Here is a 20,688-nt window from a genome sequence, read left to right as displayed (position 1 = left end):
ACTTATGTGGAAAACTACTATCCTGTGAAACTGAAAGGAATGAACTTCTGAAGGTGTATTCCACATATGAAGAAAAGCTTGAAAGTCTTGAGCTGTCACAAGCCAGATTGGAAGAGATAGTCTGTCAAAAGGATGAAGAGCTCCGTGTTGCTAGAGCCACTATTGCCATGTGGAACAAAGGTTCCAAATCTTTAGAAGACATCCTCGGGTCTCAACAAATGGGTTGCGACAAAAGCGGGTTAGGCTATGGTGCAACAGCTCACAAGGGACAGGCCTCTACTTCACATGACAAGAAGACTCAAGCAAAGGGAAAATTGAAGGTAGACCAGGCTGATCTCTCTCTTCATCTACCTAAAGCTGGTAAGATCAACAAAAAGGAGGTAAAACCGGTTTTTATTTGTCATCACTGTGGTAGGTATGGCCACATTCGTCCTTATTGCTATGAATTGTTTGGTAAGGTGTCTCAAAAGGGTAGAAATTCAAATACTTTTTAGGCTAGGAGACAACCTTACATGTCTAGGCGGAATACCAAGACTAAAAAGATTTGGGTGAGAAAAGATGATTTGACTTGTTTAGTTGTTCACATTGCTCTAAAGGCACGTGATTCACACATGTGGTATCTTGATAGTGGGTGTTCTTGTCATATGTCCGGTAACAAATCCTACTTCACCTCCCTTGAAAAATATGAAGGAGGAATTGTTACCTTTGGAGATGGCGGCACTTCGAGAGTCATTGGTAAGGGCTCTATAAGTGTTGCTGGTCTTCCCAAGCTAGATAATGTTCTACTAGTTGATGGTCTTAAAGCAAATCTTTTGAGCATTAGTCAAATGTGTGATTCCCATCATGAAGTATTGTTTTCAAAAAATAAATGTGAAATTTTGGATAAAAAGGGAAATACTGTCTTACATGGGGTTCGCACATCTGATAACTGCTATGGGATTGTTACTACTAATGATCTCACTTGTCACTCTGCCATCATTAGTAACATTGACCTGTGGCATCAAAGATTAGGTCACATGAATTTCAAAGACCTAACCAAGATAGCCAACAAAGAGCTTGTGAGGGGAATACCTAAACTGGGTAAGAATTTGAGCCATGTGTGTGGACCGTGTCAACTTGGAAAGCAAACCCGTGCCCCTCATAAAAAGGTGAACAGCTTTACAACCAAACGTCCTCTTGAATTGGTTCACATGGATTTAATGGGTCCTACTCGCACTGAAAGCATCGGAGGTAAAAGATACATTTTTTTAACTGTTGATGATTTTACTCGATTTTCTTGGGTAAATTTTTTGAAGGAAAAATCTGATACCTTTGATGCTTTCCAGGCCTTAGTCTTTAAAATCCAAAATGAACAGGGTGTTTCCATTGGGCGTATCATAAGAATCCGAACTGATCATGGTCGTGAGTTTGAAAATTGTTCGTTTTCGGATTTTTGTGATATGCATGGAATCAAGCATGAATTTTCTGCTCCTATTACTCCACAACAAAATGGAGTTGTTGAGAGGAAGAACAGGGTTGTTCAAGAAATGGCTAGGGTCATGCTCCTTAGCAAGAAACTTCCTCCTAAGTTTTGGGCTGAAGCCTTAAATACTGCTGTTTATGTCATAAATCGCGTGTATTTAAGGCCCGGCACTTTACAAACTCCATATGAATTGCGGAAGGGTTTGAAACCTAATGTAAAATACTTCAAAACTTTTGGGAGTAAGTGTTACATCTTCAAAGATAGAGAGCCTTTGGGCAAATTTGACTCCCGAAGTGATGAAGGTATTTTTCTAGGGTATTCAACCACTAGTAGGGCTTTTAGAGTCTATAACCTGCGAACTTCATCTTTAATGGAATCTATCAATGTGGTTATAGATGTCACAGGTGCACCTACTCCAGCAACAAATGAGGATGATAATGATGAGTCTCCAACCTTGGATACGGAATCACAAAATCAAGGAGAAGGTGCGGACCAATCACAAGAAATGGTTACAGAACCATCTTCACAGGTAAGGTCAAGTCCAAAGAGTGCTCCTAGGGACATCACTCCTGTTGCTTCTGTCACCACAAGTCCTGAGCTTAAGCCATCAGCAAGGGTAAAACTGAATCATCCAGCTCAACAGGTGATTGGAAGTGTCTCGGATCGAATGAAAACCCGAAGACAGATTCGGGATGAGGTATCACATATGTGTTATGTTTCATTAATTGAACCTAAGAATTTTAAAGAGGCCTTGCTAGATGATAGTTGGGTCAATGCTATGCATGAAGAATTAGGTCAATTTGAACGTAACAAAGTTTGGACTCTAGTTCCCAGACCTAAAGACATGAATGTGATAGGTACCAAGTGGATCTTTAAAAATAAATCTGATGAGAATGGTACAGTTGTTAGGAATAAAGCAAGGTTGGTTGCTCAAGGCTACACACAAGTAGAGGGTGTTGACTATGATGAGACGTTTGCCCCAGTTGCACGTCTCGAATCTATTCGTATTTTGCTTGGTGTTGCATGTTTTCTTGGCTTTAAATTGTTTCAAATGGATGTGAAAAGTGCCTTTCTGAATGGGTACTTGAGAGAAGAGGCTTATGTTGAGCAACCAAAAGGGTTTAAGGACCCTAAATGTCCTAATCATGTCTACAAGTTAGACAAGGCTTTGTATGGATTGAAACAAGCCCCTCGAGCTTGGTATGATAGGCTTACTACCTTTCTTCTTGATAATGATTTTCAAAGGGGTAGTGTAGATAAGACTTTATTTGTGAAACATACTAAGTCTCATATTCTTGTTGCTCAGATTTATGTTGATGATATTGTGTTTGGATCCACTGCTGAACATCTTGTGAAATATTTTTCGGATTGCATGACATATGAATTTGAGATGAGCATGATGGGAGAGTTGTCTTATTTTTTGGGTCTTCAAATTAAACAGTCTCCTTCAGGTATTTTTGTGTCTCAGTCTAAGTATGCAAAAAATCTGGTGTCTAAGTTTGGTCTTGAGTCTGCCAAACATGCACGCACTCCCATGAGCACCAGTCTTCACCTTTCCAAAGATTCCTCTGGTATTGATGTTGATCCTACCCTTTATAGGAGTATGATAGGGAGTCTTTTGTACCTCACAGCCAGTCGTCCTGATATTGCTTTCAGTGTAGGTGTTTGTGCCCGTTACCAAGCTAGTCCTAAAGAGTCTCATCTACTTGCTGTCAAACGCATCATTAAATATGTTAATGGGACTTTGGGGTATGGGGTTTGGTTTTCTACTGATATTACAGCTGAGATTACTGGTTTTTCTGATGCCGACTGCGCAGGGTGTGCTGATGATAGGAAAAGTACATCCGGGGGGTGTTTTTACCTTGGGAACAATCTGGTTTCTTGGCATAGTAAAAAGCAAAATGCCATTTCTCTTTCGACTACTGAGGCTGAGTACATTGCTGCAGGGAGTTGTTGTGCACAAATGTTGTGGATGAAGCAAATGCTTCATGACTATGGGATAGAACATAACACTCTTACTCTTTTCTGTGATAACACAAGTGCCATAAACATTTCAAAAAATCCCGTCCAACACTCTTGCACCAAACACATTGACATTCGTCATCATTTTATTCGAGAGTTAGTGGAAGAGGGCCTTGTTGTTCTTGAGCATATACCCACTGAGCATCAAAAAGCTGATATCTTTACAAAACCCCTTGATCTTCGTCGGTTTGAGTTCCTTAGAAAGACCTTGGGTGTCATGCTCGATCACTAGAGTGTTACTTGTTACTTGAGTAGGTGAAAGTGTTTTTGCCTTATGTATGCTTGGATGTTATAATCTCATTGTCATTGATATCTGTTGTACTTGCAACCAACTTTTTATATACGCTGCTCATGCTGCTTACAAGATCTCATTGATCATTGGTCATAGCTCATTTTGAATGCCCATGCTCATTAACCTCATGACCTCATTCTGTACACATCCTTGAGATTAATTGTTGCAGGGGTTTCCGCACATGTGATCAAAGTTCTCTATAGACCACTAACAGTGTTTCTTGTACTTTTACAGTGGAATTGACCGATACTAGCATATCATGGGTGATGTTGAGTCTCTTAACCATCTACCATCTGTTTTTCACTTCTACGGTTTCTCCCTCAGTTCCTTGAAGTCCGGGCATTAGGAAAAGGCTACCTCAGAGGCACCAACCAGGCCATCCTTTATGATTTCATTCTTCTCTGGTTTGGTTTCCATACTCTTGAGAGTGAAAGCCACCGGTGAGTGCCCATAAGAAAAATAAAAAAAATAATAAAATAAAATAAAATAAAATAACAAATGGGACTCATTGATTGAGGGGGAGCCTCCGCATTTACTCAACACATACCCCATGATTCCTAGTGGTTTGACTTTTCTCTGTATTGTTGAGTTACTCTTGATGGAGGTCCAGCCATCCGATCACCACTAGGATTAACTCTAGCTCAGTGACCTCTCATGGATTGCACACACACACATTATTTTGTGAGCTCTCATGTTGGATTTTGAGTTGTTCATTCTCTTGTAGTTTATGATCATTGATTATATTTTATCTGTTTTGCTCATGGTGTTTAGTGTCATTTTTTTTACAACTGCAAGTTTCCAGAATTCAAGAATTGCGGATTATCTCATCTTAGTATTTCATTTCTGGCTGAATGTGCTCATCTACTTGTGTTTCGGGTCTCACCGCTTGTTATTGAGTATTTTGTTTTTATTTAAAAAAAAAAAAAAAAAATTTCCGCTCGAGCGGCACTTGTTACGCTCGAGCGTCGTTTTGAGCCTTGCAGTAGTTTGCTCTCTGCTTTACAGTTCTGAGAGGGGTGATTTGGGGCTCGAGCGTTTGTGTTCCCGCTCGAGCTGGTCTCTGCGTGTTTTGTCTCACGCTCGAGCGTTAAATATGACGCTCGAGCGGACTGGTTTTGTATATATTTCCCTCCTTCGTCCTTTCAGTTCATTTTTTTTCCAGTGCTCTCTCTCTCCTAGGTTTTTTTTCTTGCGCTTCCCGTCCTCTGCTCTTCCGTGGTGCTTCCTTGGTGTTTTCGTGTGTTTTCCCATCTCAGGTTTGTCTCTTCTCCCTTGCTTGTGTCGGATCTCTGTTACTTTGATATTCATTTCTGTTACTTTGATATTCGTCTCTGTTACTTTGATGGGTCTATTATGCGTTTGTTCATCTTGCTAACGGTCCTTCATTGTTGCTTTTGATTAGTGAATAATGCTGTACTGTCCATATCATGCATCTAGGGTTAGTCTTTTGGGCTTTTTGCTAGTTTTTGATTGGTTTTGAAATTGGGGATTTTAGTCTACCTGTATTATCATGTGTTACTTGATTTTTTTTATTTTTTTTTTGCATAAGTCCTCACCATGCTGCATACATTTTTGCATTCTAGATTTCTTTTATTACCTCATGTTGCTATATCATTGTGTTACTAATGTTTCTGTTGTTTCTCTTGTCCTTGTTAGTTTTTGGTTGTATTGGGTTGGGGTTTGTTTGTCCTGTTTAGTCATGTCCACCTTCAAAAGACGTAAGTCTACAGCCACTCGCCCTACCTATAACACTGACCGCTTCCTGTCAGCTGAAAAATCCAAGTTATACCGCGAGTCCTACTCCTCCCGCTCCATCCATCTTGAACGTAATGTTCAAACCTCCACCTTTGAGTCAATTTCTATCCGCTCTTTCTTTGATTCTTTGGGTGGGGATCATGTACTTTTGTTCTCTGGGTCACAAAATCTTACTTGGGTTCGGGAATTTTATTGCAATATGGAAGGTCTTAATGACATTGGAACCTCTTTTCAGACCTGGGTTCGGTCAAAGGAAATCACTGTTACCACTGCCCTTATCTGCGAGCTTTTAGGGATTCGTGAGAGATTTCCTATTTTTTACCCTTTTCCAGTGCGCCCTACGTGTGATTTTGATGAGGTTGCTCAGTTTCTTTGTGGTTGTCCTCGCTCTTGGCCATCCGGTTCCTTGATCAAACAGCATGAACTTCTTCCACAATTTAGGTTACTCAACTTAATTGTGTGTGCCAATATCATAATTACCACTCACTGCTCTAAGATTAACCAGGATCAAGGCTTTGTTCTTCAGTGTATAGCCCACAACCGTCCCATCGATCTTGCCACTCTTATCATTCAAAAGATGTTTGCTCCTTTTAAGCGCAGCAATCTTGGCTTACCCTATGGCTGTCTCATTAACCGACTTTTAGCCAAGTTGAAGGTCCCTGCTTTTGATGAGGACGAATTCGCTTCTCCTTCCCGTCCGTTTACCAAAAAGACTGTCTCCCAGAGTCAGTCTCACATTAGGGGGGTTCCTTCTGGTTCAGGTCGATCTGGTGCAGGTCCCAGTACTGCTGCGGCCATGGCAGAGGAGGTCGAGTATGATACTGCTGCTGGTGGAGATCTTGGTGAGGGGGAGCAGCACCCTCCAGTTCGTACCGTTCGTGGTCAGCTTCAGTCCCTCGAGCGCTCTGTTGGTTCCCGTTTTGACCATCTTGAGGCGCGGATGGATATATTTGAGGCACGACTCACAGATCTTGAGACCACTACTGATGCTCGTTTCGGTGCCTTGGAGGCTTCTTCCCAGCGGATTGAGGATTCTGTGGCACAGTCTTCATCCCAGTTGGCTCAGATCTTGACCTTGCTTCAGATGCAGTCTCCCCCTCCGGCATCGTGATCTTTGCTCTTCGCTACTTTGTTTTGTTTCTCTTTCTTTTGTTCCATCCTGGACAACAAGGGGGAGTGTCTTTGGTGTTTTGGTGATGTTTTGGATAATTTTACTTTTGGTTACTTTGTTTTGGTTACCTTGTTTGGATGATTTTCTTTTTACTTGTCCTTGGTTATTTCTTATTTCATTCATCTAATCCAGTTCCACATATTTTTGGTTGGCTTGTGCGTAGTTGTTTTCTTTCAGGATTGTTGTTCACAAGCATGGATTTGAGCTTTGGTTGTGACTGTTGGATCGTTGTTGGTGGTGTTGTTTTTTATTTATGTTGGAACATTGTTTTTTAGACTAGTTTGGGATATTGTTTGAGTTCTTTTGTGATGTTTATTAGGATAACTGTTTTAGAATGGTTTTGTCCGGGATTTGACAAAGGAGGAGATTGTTAGGACCCTTTGTTGTCAAAATCCATGGATCAAAACCAAGGTTGTTACAGGTTTTCAGTTTTCCTGTTTTTCAAAATCTGGTCTCCCCGCTCGAGCGGGGAAAGTGACGCTCGAGCGGGGATTGGTAGCTCTCAGCATCTCTGCAGTCGCCTGACAAAGTACTGGATGATGTGATTCGACGCTCGAGCGTGGAAACTGCCGCTCGAGCGTGGAGCCTGTATGAAATCACCAAAGTTGAAGTCTCCGCTCGAGCGGGAAGACCCACGCTCGAGCGGACCACGCGATCCCAGATTTTATAAATTCGCTGGTTGGGTCTGTTTCAGTTTTACTTTTTCCTAGATCTTATTCAAGAGTCCTAGGGTTTTGTTCATAGGTTTATTCTGGGTTGTTTTGTGAGTTTTTCCTTGATGTTTTGAGAAGAGTCTTCACTCATGATCTAAAATACATACATCAAGGAGTTGGTTACTTTATCTTCAAGAGAGAGTTCTCTTCGGTGGATTCCGAAGATTCAAGCATATAGTTTCAAAAGGCGTTTGATTCTATACGTAAGTGAGGTTGTGGAATCAACTTCAGGATTGATCAGTTCCGAGACGAAGTCGTGGAAAAAGAGTTACAGAAGATTCGAAGACAAATTGACTGAGTTGGGTAATTTGTATGATCTCTTTGTAATCTTTTTACTTCAGTAGTGGATTGATTAGTGGCGTTTCGCCCGTGGTTTTTTAATCACAGTTGGAGGTGTCCAATTGTGGTTTTTTCCACGTAAAAATCGTTTGTGTCGATTTATTAATTATTCTGAAAAACAAACAATCTAAATCACTTTCGTAAGTGCTTGTTGATTTAGATTGTGTGTTTTGGATTTCTGGGATTTGGAATATTTTAATCTTGATCTAATCACGAATCACTTAGGATTTTCAAGAGTTTTTGCGATGACACCAGCTGTAGTTGCAAAAAAAAAAAAAAAGAAGAGTTTTTTGCAACTGTAATAGGTATCGTTGCAAAAAAAAAAAAAAAATATATATATATATATATATTGTGGCTTTGAGACGGCTTCATATATATATAGTCACAAAATGGTTTAAATAAATGCAACGGTATTTTTCTGTCACAAAAAAAAAAAAAAAAAACAACGTTGTTTTACTCTTTTGAACATTTCTCTTTTCACCAATTTTTTCATCTTCCTATCTTTTTGTCTCTGTCTCTCTTCTCTTTTTTTCTCTCACTCATCACTCTTCTCTGTCTATCTGTCTGTCTGTCTCTCTCTATCTCTATGTGTCTCTCTCTCTCTTCTCTTTCTCTTTCTCTCTCTCACTCATCACTCTTCTCTATCTGTCTGTCTCTCTGTGTCTCTATTTTTGTCTCTCTTCTCTTTCTCTCTCACACTCATCACTCTTCTCTGTCTGTCTGTCTGTCTATCTCTCTCTTTCTCTCTGTGTCTCTCGCCCATCTCTCATTTCTCTTCTGTCTATCTCTCTTTGTCTCTCTTCTCTTTATCTCTCTTGCTCTCTCTCTCTGTCTCTCTCTCGTTTAAACCGCCTAGGCACGAGAGACTTGTGGGAGAAAACGGGACTCCAACCGGGTTCTTGGTTCGGGAGTTAGAGTCGAATTTCGGTGTAGGCAAACTTGTTCATTAAGAAATTTGAATTGGAGGTATTGACGCCCCAAAATCTGCAAATGGCGTCGGTTTAGCGCAGAACTTGGCACATACGATTGCCTAGGCACGAGAGACTTGTGGGAGAAGACGGGACTCCAATCGGGTTCTCGGTTTGGGAGTTAGAGTTGGATTTTTGTCTAGCCAAAGTTATTTACTTAATTATCTTTGTAATTATATAGTAGTTGATTTTTTATGTTTTTTTGTAATTAAAATATTAACATATAATTATATTGTGATTAATTATTTTTATTTTTTGTTTTCAGATATTTTTCAAGTAGCAGTTTGCTTCTTGTGGAATGCAGGCGTGTGAAGATTGAGATTAATTTATGATTTTGTTACCCACGGAAGAATCATGAGAGAAACTTTTGGTTTTGATTTACGTTATTTTGAATTGTGAACAACATTATGTATTTAAACATTGTATATGTGTTATGCAATATTATGTAGTGGGATAATTTTGCTAATGTGTTGTAATGAATGCAAGAATATTTTTATTATGGATGAATTGTTATTTTTATACTGAAATTTTTATATTATTATGTAATTATTGGTTTCTTTTTAAATTATTTTTTATTTAATACAGGTAATTTTCATATTTTTAATAATTTTATTGCAGTTTTTTTTTTTTTTTTTTTTTTTTTTTTTTTTTTTTTTTTTTTTTTGAGATGGCACCACATTGCCGTCGCAAATGATGTTGGCAGATGAGACAAAAACCTTTTGTCACGGTATTCTTTGCCGTTGCAAATAATCTTTTTAGTGACAGCATGGCGTGCTGTCTCAAATATTTGTTAGCGACGGTAGGTATCTTATTGCAATAAAAATACTTTAGCGGCGGCATTTTTGCCGTCGCAAATAACACCATTAGTGACGGCAACAGAGTGTCATCTCAAAAAAATCTTAGATTTTTTCATATTAATGGTGACGGCAGAATTCCGTCGCAAAAAGGCAACTTTGCCGTCGCAAAAAAATGGCGACGGCGTCATGCCGTCACTAAAACCTTTTAGCAACGCCCTTTGTTGCGACCTCTCACTTGCCGTTGCTAAAAGTCATCTGCCGTTGCAAAAAAGCTTTTAAGACGGCATTTTGAGTATTTGCGACGGCATTTTGCCGTCGCAAAATGTCAATTTTTTTGTAGTGTTGGAACGAAAAAGGATAAATTACAAATACACCCCTTGAGATTTACTTAAATTACAAATTATCTCTGTGATTTTAGAAATTACATTATGCCCCCTAAGGTTTCTAATTTTATAACAAATAGGTCCTTTTATTAATAAATCAGCAAGTTAATTAACAGTTTTTAATAATGTTAAAATTTTATTTCAATTAATAATTCAGATAATTTTTATTTTTTAATTAATAAATTTTATTAATTAACAATTAGAAATCTCAAGTGATCTAAATTTTATTTCAATTAACAATTAGAAATTTCACCTTTTTAATTAATTCTGTTAAATAAAAAATTCTCATAAGGAGGTATTTGTAATTTTCCAAACCACAGGGGACAATTCGTATTTTAAGTAAATCTTAAGGGTTGTATTTGTAATTTACCCAAAGGAAAACAAAGACGAAAATTATAATAAATAGACCGGAAAAACGCTCCAAGTCTAGATACCAGTTTGATTACAAATTGATTATTGATTGGTCTTTATATTGATCTTCATTGAGATGATCTCTGTTAGTATATATAGAGCATTTTCCACTTGAATTTTTATTGGAAACATCACTTGAACAAAACAGAGCAGCTCTACAGTAGCAACTACTTAAACAAGCTTGCTTGAAACTACTTCATGTCTATCCATTAATAGCATTTGACATGTCAGCCTCAACAATGAGGTAGGTAACATTCTTTAGCTCTATGAGCTTGTGATGTTTTGAAGCTTTGCAGAACAAAGGAATAATTTCAGAGCATTCAAGATTATGATGCTTATCATTTATTTATCTGTTTAAAATAGCTTACTTGTATTGCTATTAGCTACTTTCGAGTAACTGTGGTCCAAACTTGCCCTGCTATCGTACCATATCTACTGCGAACTAGTGGTGGCTTAAGGGGTAGGCGCTTTATTTAGGAGGGCCCTACTAATATATATATATATATACATAAAAGAACTTCTACTCAAAATAATTCTCACACACAAAAAAAAAAGTAGCAAAATATATCTCAGTAAATAAATAAAAATGATTATATCTTAAATTATCAAACAAGAATAACACTTCATGAGTTATCTTAGACTATCAGTCAAATCATAAAGAGAGAAAACAACCTCTCTTATTGGAGGACATTTACATTACACCTCTTCCATTATCTGGTCAAGTCAAAAAATAAATTAGTAAAAGACGTTTTTATCAAAATTATTTTGATTGTAAAGGTTAGGGAAATTGTAAAGGGCCCCAATTATATTTTTCGCCTTCATTCAAATAAGCTTGATCGGTGTAGTGCACAGTTTAGCCAATGAATGCATAACAGTTTGGGCATTGATCTAATGCGCAGAATCGATGTAAAAAAATGATACAAGAAAAATATTGCAAATCAGATTTCAGTTTATCCATTTCATGTTACAAATCAGTAGATTTCGAGAAAGCAGAGGGGGAAAAACATGGCAGTAGAATTTTTTGTTCATCATGTCACACTCTTTTTGTTTTCCAAGTCAAGCTTAAAGTGAGAAAAAAAAATTGCACATTCTGCAAACTAACTAATGTACAAAATGTTTTCTTTCTGAGCAATTCAAGAGCATAACTCTTTAACCAAATTAATTAGTCATAAAATGGCTCCAAATTTGTCCAAAATATAAGCTGGCTTTGGCCATTCTTCAAACTTAATTTACTATTCTTTGACACATCATTTGGAGAATAAAGTTTGAACCATAACCCACTAATTTGATATTCTCTTGTTTTACTTGAATCATGAGAAACTCTCACGCTCTCACAAAATATCTATCTACTTCACCTTCACTATAGAACTTGAAAATGTTTGAATTAAAACCATGGGAAATCTAATCTTGCTCACTATATTCATGTGGTTTTGTATGTACTATGGAAATGATGATAGAAGAACTTGAAGAAATAAAAAGGGCAAATATTATTGAGAGAGTTGAAATTTTATCAACTCTACCTAAAACACCATTAATCCTAGTATCATGGATTGTGCTTCACACAAATAAAAATCTTTGATTATAGTTCACTACATAAGAAATGGAATACAAAAACTTTAAAACAATTAGTTGTAATTTGCTCGTTGGAGTCTACTTTATTTACCTTGGTCCTGATAAAGCTGAAGCAAATAATAGCGTAGCAGCACCAATGGCATCCCCTTGGTGACCAACGACTGCAATTGGTCTTGGCGCCACAGGAGTTGTGAAGTTATAATCCAAATTGTTTTGAACATCCATAGAACCCTCCAAGACCTTAACCACCACCAACATGGAAGGCCTCTGTAGACACCCCATTTTTGACCGTCCTCAAGACTTGGACATCACCGCTTGGAACACTCGGTGATTATCCATGTTTGTGTTCGTTTGGAGTTCCCGGAAGTCTCGGCTCGCGCGCCCTACCTCAGGATCTCCGAACTTGACCGTTTAGTGTCTGGTTTCACACCGAACACTTGTGTTTTGCCTTGGAGGGGGAGGGAAGGCCTTGTAAGGCATCCCCACACACCACCGGCAGTGGCTAGAGGCCACCGGCTGGTCTTTTTCTTCCACCGGCACTAATTGTTGCCGGTCGGCATATTTTATTTCCGGTCGGCACTCTTTTTTGTCGAAACAACTTTTTTGGGCAGCCGACCACTGTTTATCCACTTTATGGAGATATTTTGTGCCAGCTGTGATAGCTGGCACCAACTCTGCCTCCCTCCATACACGTGTATGGAGGGATCTCCCTCTAAGCAAGCTTGTTGTATAAGCTTTGCAAGAGGGAGTCTTATAAGAGGAAGGGACTACCTCTTTGATCTAGGTTAGAAACTTAGAAGCAAAAACCAGAGCTTAGAGATATAGATACACTCTATCTCTATATCTCCCTCTCTCCCTCCTTTTGTGTGTGTTTTCTTGGCCTAAAGGTGGATTTTACCTTACTTTTGCACCATTACACACACTATTACACCTTACTCCGAGATTGAGGGACTTGGAGGGTTGATTCTTGAGTTTTTGGACTGGTTTTGATCAAAAGAAGAGGGCTAGACCATTTGTTCTTCAAGGGTTCTTCAAGGGTGAGCATCTTGCTTTATATTCCCCAAACTTGCAATAGTTTTTTTACCTATCTTGCTTGCTGTTTTAGCTTTTGTGTATAACATAAAAAGGGCTTGTTTTTTTATGCTTTAGAACTTTCGTTAAGGTCGTTTTGTGGTTTGAGTGCAAACTCACCCTTCTAGGCCTTGTTTGGTCCATTTTGGTGCCTCTTTGGTAAGGCTTTGTTCACTTCAGTGTTTTGGTCCTTTCACCACTAAAAACCAGTTGATTTTCAGTGTTAAAAAAGGTGGTTTGAAGTCTTGCATAGGGGAGGGACACCCCTCTCCCTTCATTGTTTTGTTTCCTTGCCTTTTGGCTTAAAAAGGTAGCATGTGTGCTTGATCATTCTTGGCCTCATTTCAGAAGTTTTTTAGGTGTTTTAGGTCATATGTAACCTCTGTTTTTGGCCGGATTTGTGCCTCCTTGTATGCTTATAGTACTTGCTTTGTATTGCTCCATTTTGCTTAGAAGTGCATCTCATGATTAGGCCATGATTCTTGTGTGTGTTGGCTTAGTTCCATGAAGCTTTTAGTATTGTTTTTCCATGCTTAAAGTCTGTTGGTTATCCATTTGGTCATGCTTGACATGTTTGTTATGGGTGCTATGTATTTTGGCTTGAAAGCTTTGAGCATGTTGACCTCTAGCATGCATGGTTGTGATCACCCTCATGATTTAACATCATTTAGGACCACATTTTAGTCCAAGAATCATGTTTGTATGTGTGCATGCATGACCTCTTTTATGCCTTGAGGGTGTACCCTCTTATGCCTAGGAATGAGCCTTGGTGCATATGCCTCTTGGGAGTCACCTTAGCTGCCATATTAGGAGGGTTTGGAGTCCTATCTTGGTCTGTAAAATTCTGTTTTTACTTGTTTTAATCATGCCATGAGAGGTCATGTTGGTGGGGGTAAAATGTCTCCTTTTTGTGCCTTAACCTTGGGACCATTAGTTTGCTTGTTAGCATGAGTATTGGTCCACCTTTTAGACATCTTTTGGCCACTGTTTTGGGGCGGATCAAGGTCTGTCCCTTTATGGCTTAAGGCCCCATTGCATGCTTGTTCCATGTTTGTTGAATGGTTGCTTCATTAAGCCTCGTAGCATGTTAATCCCATTCCCAAATTGGTCCATGTTTGCATCACATTTGCACCTTGTATGCTTGGCATTACACATTTGTCATGTTGGTTGCATAGTGCTTGTTGTGCCTTGCATCTTGGTATCATGTTGCATTTTGAGCCATGTTTGCATAACATGCATTGCATTTACTTGGTTTGGGGTGTCAAACCAAGTGTAGGAATCAAGGAACATTCATACTTCTAGTGATGTAATGTGCCTCGATTCCCGGTCACCGGGGCCTTTGACTCCAACTTGATAAGGCTTCGATTTTCATTTTGTTTGTTGCATGCATCTTTATATCAAATGGCAAATTTGATTCTTTGAGCCACCATGCACCATTGATGGTTCGAGGATCGAGGGACATACTTCCTTGAGTTCAAAACATGATAGGAAGTATGACCATGCTTACATGTGCCTGAAAACCCCATGCCATGCACTGTCTATTCTCTGTCTGCTGTCAAAACTGTCTCTGCAGGAAGTCTCTGCCGACCGGCAGAATTCAGTGCCGGCCGGCAATATTTTAAGTGCCGATTATCAATTCAACAGCCGATGGAAATTCTGGAGTGCCGGTAGGAATTCTGTCTGGCCGGTGGTGCTTTGCAGTGTGTAAGGAACCTGCTCCAGGACTTTGGCAATTTTCAGAGAGATAAGGCAGTACAAACAGAAGTGGCAGGGGTACGGTACGGGTTTTTCGGGCGAGCCGAGTTCCGAGCATGCATCATCCGCGCACCCCGAGGCAGAGGCTGTGGCCACCCTCTTCTTTCTTTTGCATCATTTCTTTTAATTAATTAGAAATTCTGTAATAATTTTATTTGTTTATTATTTGTTACTGTAATATTTATTTGGGCCCTCCGAGTGAGGGCAAATCTGTAATAAGTGTGTGTGAGTATGTGTATGTCTTCCAACCTCACGTCTTCCTTCCCTTTTATTTACCTGCTTACGATGGTAGATTAAGGCATGTTTAATTTAGCATACCTTATGCTATGCATGCGTGCATTCATGCATTTGTACTGCATGCATTAGGCTCGGTACATCACGCTAACTGCATTTGTACTTCAATTTACAAATCGAATATGTGATAATTGATCGCATTACATATGCCATGCTTAGGTTAACCGAGCCTATCTAAATTGCATCTTGTATGTGTTGCATTAGGCAATTTAACATGAACTAGGACACGCACATTTTGCTAACTAGTTTACTGTTTTGGCACGGAGTACGATGTAAGTATTTATGCTTTAGCATCTCGCATGTGTGTGAATGTTAACATGACAGTATGCTTGCCATGCGGCTAAATGCTTATGTGTTAAACTGTTTGAATGCCTGTGGGTGGAGGTTGGATTGTTTGAGTTGGAAAAACTCATTGGAATCCGTGTTTTAGCCTACTTACGAGTAGCAAAATCTAAAGTATTTCCAAAGCAAACGGATATGCAATGTTTATTCCCAAGTTAGGCAATCTAGTCTATACTTGTTTGCTGTGCGCATAACATAGTAATTCTAGGCTAATAAATGGAATAAGAACACATAAACATTTTCAAAACAGAATATCACGGTTAGTAGAGGCCGGTCTTCGGACCGGGCGAGAGGGGGTGCTCATAGCTGACCTTCCCCGATCGTACCCAAGTTCCCGAGCCGAGGCAACTTTGGTGATGACGGACACGTGGCCTTTGGCACCGAATCAGGGTTTCCTAAATTTCCCCATTTTTTTAAAATATTTAGGTGGCGACTCTGTATCTGGCAAAGCAGTCCATGTTTGGCACTACTTTTTCAAAAATCTGTTTCTCAAAACGATTTGCCAGATTTGGACTCTTTGGTTTAGATTAAGAACCGCGACAACAAAAATCGCGAGTCCGAACTGTAGTAGCGAAGGCCCCCCTCGCGGGCTTGCTACAACCTCGTGGAAAAATCACTTTGTAGACACCACACAATAACTCTCATCATCTCAACAACTTTTGTTCTATGTGTTTGCATGTTATCATTGTATTTATCAACGATATCCAGAAGTTGTTCCTCTTTTGCTTTCCTCTTAAAAAGATCTAGCAGATGCATATCTTCCTCAGGCTGAGACCTATCCAAATTTTTGCGCCCACACAACATTTCCAAGACCACGACACCAAAGCTATAAAAATCTACTTTCTCGGTGATAATTGAGCTCAACCATTCGGGAGCCAAATATCCTGGTGTTCCCCTCATTATTGTTATAACTTGGCTTTGGTCCTTATCAATTAGTTTTGACAATCCAAAATCAGAAATTTTCACATTGAAGTCTTCATCTAAGAGGATGTTTTGGGGTTTGATTTCCAAGTGAAATATCTTTTGCCTACATTCCTCACGGAGATAGGTTAGTCTCTTGGCTATATCCATGACGATCTTCCTTTTGGATTGCCACCTAAGAGTGAGCTCCTGGTGCCTTTTGAAGATCCATGTATCCAAGGATCCATTAGACATGTACTCATAAACTAGAAGCCGATATGATTTTTCAACACAAAATTCAATTAATCTTACCAAATTGACGTGGTGAATGCTGCCTATTGTTTTAACTTGAGCTAACCTGACCAAAACCATTGAGATGCTCCACCGCTACTTTGGTGCCATCGCTTAATGTCCCTTGAAACACTAACTCAAATCCTCCTTCTCCAAGCTTATCATTGAAATTGCTTGTTATGGCTCTCAATTCTTCATAAGAAAATCTGGTAGGCATTCTTGGTACTTGATTGACAAAGAACTCATCAAAATCCTCGAACTCTTGTTTTTTTAAAACGAAAATACAAGAAGCAACCACAATAAATACAACAAAAAAAGCTCCGATACTGGAACCCAGTATGATCTTGACTTGTCTAGATTTGCTTTGAAGAGAATTTATTGCTAAAGGAATAAGATTCTATGTAGTCGGAGATTTCTGCACTTTAAGAAATACAGCAACGGTCTCATGCATTTTTCCCTCGTTACTTATAAGAGAAAAGACTTTAGAGAATAATAAGCAACCTTCCTTTGAATCATTTTCCAAAATATGTACAAAGAAAGCTAGTTTGCATGAAGAGATTTCAAGTAACTCATCTTGCAATCCTCTAATGCTAATTTCTCATCCAAGTATTTGTTGCTAAAGTAAAAGTAACTAGTATTCGTAAGCTCCAAAAAGGTGTGATATTGAGAATGGTTGCAAGAAATGGGTGTAACAGCGGAACATCCAAGGTTGGGTTGCTTATAATTTATTTGTCTGAAAGTGTTGCTGCCAATGGCTTCCTCAAGACAACTACACTATCCATTTGAAGAACAGATATCGTAATTGCCACACGACATGGGATACTGTTGACATCATAAATAAGTAATATTATTATTGTAGGACACGTGTCATTTTCTTGATCAATCAAATGTTAAGAGAAGTTACAAAGTTAGTGGTCTTGCGTGGTGGAACGTGGAAGACAAGGTGGAAGAAGTTAAAGTACATGTGAAGAATATGATGGACAAAGTGACTTAGTGGAAGACATGGAGGGATATGTGGCATTGTGGGAATGAAGGTGGAAGACTAGATAGTTTTAGGTAGTTATCGGATAGTTATTGATGGAAGTTTTTTTCCTATAAATAGCCATTGATGGCTACATGGGGACCCAGACCCAAATCCAGAAACCAATTTATTTACTTTACATTTTCTAGTCTTTTACATTTCCAGTCCTTTATTTTCCTGTACAGCACGTTAAATTCTTAGGAGTAGTTTCAAGTTAGTCTATTGCTGTAAACCCCTTTGAAGCTGTGAAAGTGCGAAGGTATAATTGTAAACTCTTGTTTACCTAATGAAATTTGATTTTTGACACTGTTTCTCCCTCTTTCTTGTACTCTTGGTGATTAGTTCTTCTGAATTTTCTCTTACAATAAGTCACTAGTAAAAGTCCTCTTCAGTGAGGCTAAAAAAACTTCAAAGCAATCATCTGTTAATTGGTTAGTACTTAATATTTCTGTAAGGACTTATTGATCCTTGCTGGCACGCTCAAATTACATTTTTAACATTCGAAAGCCAAAAAAGCTGTCATGACCCAAACCCGTTCCTTTAGGTTTAGCGGCGTAACTGGTCAGTAATCTTGAGATTACCAAAGGCCTCTTAACAAAATAACAAAATATAAGGGGCTGCAGAAGCAATTATACAAAATACTAGGTCCATAGAGCTATGAAGACATACATGAGACAAACAAGTTTTAAACTTCTATAATGTCAAACTTCAATAAGACTTGCATCACTATACATATAATGTCATGATGGACTTAGCCCAGTGTACAGAGAAGCAAAACAACCAACAAAACATCTTTATGAGGTTCACAAAACTTGACTTCTCGAAAGGAACCTCCCCGGGAGGCACAGTGGTTGGCTGACACAAAACACTTCAGGCAGCAACTTAGGCCTAGTCACGCGCCTGCTCACCTACATACATAATATAAATAGTGAGCGGAAGCCTAGCGAATAATAACAGAGTAAAGGGTTTAAATGAATGATGTCTATAACAGATTCAGAAAACCAAAGTTCATATCAAAAACAGATTTATATTCATATTATTGTTCAAACTACATACAGAAATCAGAGTTTATGCTTAATCATACATGGTACATCCATTAGCGTTATCATGCTTGTTAGTTCCATAAGGAACTGCCGGTACTGGGAAACTTGTATCATACTTGAGCCACGATATTATTACTCCCGGGAAAGGGCCTTGAGACCACGATATTGTTACTCCCGGGCAAGGGCCTTGTACTTGTAAACCACGGTATTATTACCTCCAGGCAAGGGCCTTGTGTTTATAGACCACGGTATTATTACCCCCGGGCAAGGGCCTTGTGCTGAAGATGCCACGAATATATTTCAGAAATTTGGACAATCATTTATTCATAAAAAACATCGCATTTTAGAAAACTGATCATTTCATAGCATCAGAAAATAATTAAAGTTAAACATAACTTTACAGAGTTATTACTCACAGATGACTCCACTTGCAAGACAGACAAGTCAGACAACTTGTGGCGCGTGACCTACACACACATAACAGAAACACATAATGAAACACACACTCGGTTGGTACTTAACTTCTTTCATTTCGTCCTTAGTGTGTTTCTAGGTCTTAACCTCTTATTGAGTCTTAATCATGGCCTAGGAATGCCTAGAATGAAATGTGGATGCCAAAATGCACTTTGGAACTCTTAACAAAACTTGCTGAAAATAGGGGTCACGCTTGAGCGCAACTTCCCTCGCTCGAGTGGACATGCAAACATATGAGGGGTCACTCGAGCGCAGATTCCCTCGCTCGAGTGGTCTGTAAATTCTGCAAAAGTACTGGTTATGTGAAATTTCTGCTCGATGGCCGCTCAACGGGCGCTTGAGCGGTTTGCAAAATGTGAAAACTTCTGGGAGCTTGCATTTCTCACTCGAGCGAACTTGTGCTCGTTCAAGCGTGAAGTGCAAGATCACAGGGTGGTTGCTTGAGCGCAGGTTCTGTCGCTTGAGCGGAAGTGCAAAATCTGGAATTTCCAAATTGCACTCCCATGCTCCAAACTCGAATTACACATTTCAAAACTCATCTTTTTGGGCCAAAATTCCAGAAAACACTTAGAAACTTGTAAAATACTATGATTTGAAAATCATTTTACTAAATCAAGTCCCCAGAGTATGCCAATTGACCAAAACTCCAGCTTGTAATTTATGAATATGCCATGAACATGACATGCATGAATTACTTTGAGCCTACGCTTTCCAAAACATGATCAATTAAGGTTAAATGGTAATAAATGTGATGAATTCTCAAAACCAAGTCAAGATAGACACATGCATGTGAAAATTCTTTCGAAATCTACTGAAAATCCCATGATATATGCATGCATGCACGATATGGTTCAATTCTCTTCATTTCTAACTCAATTCTTGTATTATCCAACATAATTCTCTAGAGTTCATGTCCTACACATCATAATTGTACAATCTAGAGATTGAATTCTTACCTAGGTTTGTCAATGATGCTCTAGATGATTAATTGTTGGAAGTTCCAAGCCAAAATCTCTAAGTTCTCTAGCAATCTTCTTAATTGAGCCCAAACTCCTCTTTTCTCTCTCTCCCACGTTTGGTTTGCGTGTGCAAGCTCAAAGATGTGTTAAGATGAAGAAAAAGAATAAGTGGAGGCACAATAGGTGCCTTATATATGCTTAATTATGATTGGCTAATTAGTTAACATTAATTATTCTAATTTAATCATTCCGAATCGAATTTTAATTAATCTTACCATAATGTTCTAAAAATCCTAAATAACATATAAATCAAGTCAATTTCATGATTGGATGCCGATAAGGCCTTCAATTCGCAAGAAGAAACAGAAATGCAAACAGACTTTTCTACAATAAACAGGTATAACCACAATAATGCGACACACATGTAATTAATTCAGAATTTCACCTTAATTACTGATTAGGCTTATTTAATCATGAATTATTGTTAATTAGAGGTCGGGGTTGTTACAAAAGCTAACATATATTTTTAGCACGGCTAGTGGGACTACCATTATAATGGCTAGACATAGGAGAAAATGAGAAAATGAGCGCCTTGAAGAAGGCATAGAAGAAGAAATGACAAACGAATTGCATTTTGCCATTCAAATTTGCCA

At 38.8% G+C, this 20,688-nt stretch overlaps 1 pseudogene; it reads right to left on the bottom strand.

The window, feature by feature from the left end:
• Positions 1-15,941: 15,941 nt before the first annotated feature.
• On the bottom strand, positions 15,942-16,755 carry LOC145798077 (G-type lectin S-receptor-like serine/threonine-protein kinase SD2-5 pseudogene; annotated as a pseudogene).
• Positions 16,756-20,688: the final 3,933 nt, after the last annotated feature.

Source organism: Camellia sinensis, chromosome 8 (genome assembly GCF_055761805.1).
Source record: "Camellia sinensis isolate YWXY chromosome 8, ASM5576180v1, whole genome shotgun sequence".
NCBI classification, from domain to species: domain Eukaryota; kingdom Viridiplantae; phylum Streptophyta; class Magnoliopsida; order Ericales; family Theaceae; genus Camellia; species Camellia sinensis.
The sequence above is the reverse complement of the archived record's forward strand: the minus strand, read 5'-3'. Positions and strand labels throughout refer to the sequence as shown.